Consider the following 3,606-nt stretch of genomic DNA (forward strand, 5'->3'; position numbering starts at 1 on the left):
TCAGCATCATGCTGCTAAGCTGAGCAGAAAGGGATCAGGAGTACATACTAATCTAAAGTTGCCCAAACAGTCCTCAAAAAAGTTACAACAACCAAAAATGGGAGTCAGCTGTACAAAACTTCTGTCTAAAACTGTCCCCAAAACAATCCTCAAAAGGATACAACAAAGTAGGGATCAGCTGCACAAAAACCTCTACCTAAAGCTGCCCCCATTGAAGGAATGATCCCAGGAGCTTTTAATAGGGTGCAGGTGGACCTCATCATCATCTGATTGGTGTGGCAATCTCCTGCTGGTCCAATGGGGTTGCTGTTCTGCAGCCTCATGGCAGCCAATCAGCTGAGTGTGCTGCCACACCTGAATCTGCATAAACAAAAAAGAGAGACTACACAGACTCTAGAGGCCAGGGGCCGTAACACTCTTGTATGTCTATAAATCACTAAACAGATCTGCCCACTCCTATCTTACTGATCTGCTCCAGCCGTATGTCCCACCACATTCTCTCAGATCAGCAGACCAGTTGCTCCTCACAGTCCCAGGAACCCGTCTCAAGCGCATAGGTGACAGGGCCTTCTCTGTAGCAGGCCCAAGACTTTGGAATGAGTTACCTCTGCTCGATAGACAGGCCCCCTCCCTCACAGTTTTTAAATCTCGCTTAAAAACACACTTCTATTCCCTGGCTTTCAGCACTGTGTGATCTGTGCTCAGTCTGTGTGCATCACACTGTGTTGGTCATGTTGCGGTTGTTGTTGTTATCCATTATTGTTTTGTTGGTTTCTACTTTTTGGTGCCCTGTTATGTAATCTGTTGCTATGTGCTTGTTCTGTTTGTCCCTGTACAGCACTTTGGTGTGCTTTGTCACTGTTTAAAGTGCTTTATAAATAAATTGGTATGGTATGGTATGTTACGTGTGAAGATGTATAAATGAAGCTGCTTTGCTCATGTTTTTTAGAGAACACACAGAACTCTTTAGCTGTGTGCTTGTTTTTCATGTGTTTTGTTCATGTGTTTTCTCCCTTCTGCAGAAGAGAAATAAACCTTGCTACATGTTTTTTTAACAAAGTTCTCAGTCTGCTAAATTTTATTGAACAACAAAGTTTGATAAAACTCCACACATGCACTGCTGATCAAAAACCCAATCACCCCAGGTGTTTCTCTTTTCACCTCGTTAGTCTCTGTATATTGTCTTTGTCTGTTCACTTCCTGGCCATCCAGGTATTACTTCTTCCATGGTGGCATGATCTGTTCTCCTTCGTCTTGTCTTCCTCCACAAAGTAAGTTTTTGGCTGCCCTGTCAGCATTTTTGTTATTTTTGAAAAATAAATATTTTTATTTACTTCCTCTTAAGAGCTCCTTGTTTCCATCCTGCATGTGGGTTCAAGCCAAAACAGCATATCATGTCAGATTGCCTGGATCCAAACATGAACCCAGCAAGCTGCCAGCTTTTTGCTCAATACGCCCCAGAGGATCAGCAACAGTTCCACAATGCCCTGCACGCTTACTTAGACATGTTAGCCACCTCCAGTAATTCCTGAGAGATGTGGGTGGTTACAAAAGTTGTCATCAGTGAGTTTGTCTAGCTACCCGTACTAATCAACATACTGGATATGTGGGACATGTTCAAGGTGTGGTGAAGGAGGAGAAGAGGATACACTCCTCCCTACTGTTGCCCATCACTCCTGTCACTGACCAGCCTGGTTCATTGACTGACTTGTCAGTGGGAGAGAATCCCTCTATGGACTACCTTCTTTCTCTTCTCTGCCAAAAATGATTATGAGGGGCTGAAAGCAAAAACAGTCCAGGTCTGTAGAACTCTAGCTCCACCCTCCACCTGAGTCTCCCAAAATTCACAGGGAGGAACAGTGGAGAATTTTGTGCGTGGGAAAAGGTGGTACCCAAGCCCTCGCTCACCAGAGGGACGAATGGGTTCTCACAAAGTGAAGGAACCAAGCCCAGCCAAACCTCCTGTGGCCACAGAGGTCCTCATGTTTCCAGAGGTCCTCATGTCTCTATAAGTCATCATGTCTCCTGCAGTCTTCGAAGCAGGGACATCTCCTATAGCCATTGATGCAGTAACTCATTCTTCCATCCCTACAGCAGCCACACTTTCTGCTATCCCTTCAGCAGCCATGTCTTTTGCCATCCCTGAAGCAGCCATGCTTCAGTAGACGAAGTAGCAAAGCATGTCTCAGCTGAAGAGACAATAGAGCACACATGCCTCAGCTGGCAAGGCATCAGAGCATGCCTCAGCCGATGTGGCAGCAGAGCATGCCTCAGCTGACAAGCCAGCAGAGCATGCCTCAGCCGACAAGCCAGCAGAGCATGCCTCAGCCGACAAGCCAACAGAGCAAACCTCTACCAACGGAGTTGCAGAGCACACCTCTACTGACAAAGCAGCTAAACACACTTTCCTGTGCCTGCAAAGGGTTCGGCCATGACATTGCACATTCCAGTGTGTGTGGGCGTCGGGAATGATGTCCCATACTCCTGGCTCTCGGCGGACATTGGGAATGGCATTCCATACTCGTGTTTCCTTGGGTGTAGGAGACCACTACCTGTTTCCTATGAGTCTCATCACCTACTACAAAGTATTCAGTCTCATCACCTGATGTAGGGCCTCCAGTCTCTGCCTACTGCAGGGTAGGGCTGGGCCATATGAGGAAAATCTAATATCCCAATATTATTTTGCTATATCACGATACATGATATATATCACAATATTAATAAATTATCTCCAGTGTTACTTTAAACTAGTATTTAAAATTGCACTGGTGTACTCTATTCAAACAGACCGTTGATGTTTTTTTGAAATTGAATACAAAATCAGAATAAGTTTAAAATGTTTTATTGTAACCATCAGTTGCACACAAATCATCTTCAGTAATGAAATTAGTACCACTGTCTCTTACTGTGGTCAACACTATACCTTTAATAAACAAGATAAACAAAACTGTGGTAATGTACGTTGTTTTAAATCTGGGATCAACTAATGATGCCATGTCCAGAAGGGTGTCAGTGGAAGGGTCATCAAATTTCTCATGAAGGTAGTCCAGGATGGAGACTTTGATGGACTGGGTCAGTGGAGTGTCATCTTCATGAACTGCCAAAATGCTTGTATGGAAGAGATGTAGCACAGGTTTGACATATGACACTGTGACATAGTCCTCCCCTGAAAGGGCATCAGTGAAATCCACAAGGGGTTTCAGAGCCTTGTGCACTGACTCAAGGACTTCCAGGTCTTGCCAAGTCAGGACAAGATGTCGTGTTTTTTTTGTCTGTGGCCAAGACCTGAGAAATAGCTTGCTCCTGTTCCAGCACCCGGTCAATCATTTTGTAACGGGATCCCCATCTAGTTGGCGACTCGCTGATCAGCTGATGTGCAGAGATCTTAAGTTCTTTCTGCACAGTAGCCAGATCCCTCCTCTTCTTCCAACTGAATGAAAAACTGCTTACAATCTTTTTACAAACAGCAACAGCACGCTCATTGCGGGGGTCTTTCATGCTTCTCTCTGAAAATAAAGGGACCCCCCCCCCCACCAACAATTACTATATAATGCTGTAAATAAATAATATCACAAAAAAACATAGTTGTGTATATGTATGCAATAT

The sequence above is a fragment of the Nematolebias whitei genome, chromosome 15 (genome assembly GCF_014905685.2).
Source record: "Nematolebias whitei isolate Nwh7 chromosome 15, NemWhi1, whole genome shotgun sequence".
Classification (NCBI taxonomy): domain Eukaryota; kingdom Metazoa; phylum Chordata; class Actinopteri; order Cyprinodontiformes; family Rivulidae; genus Nematolebias; species Nematolebias whitei.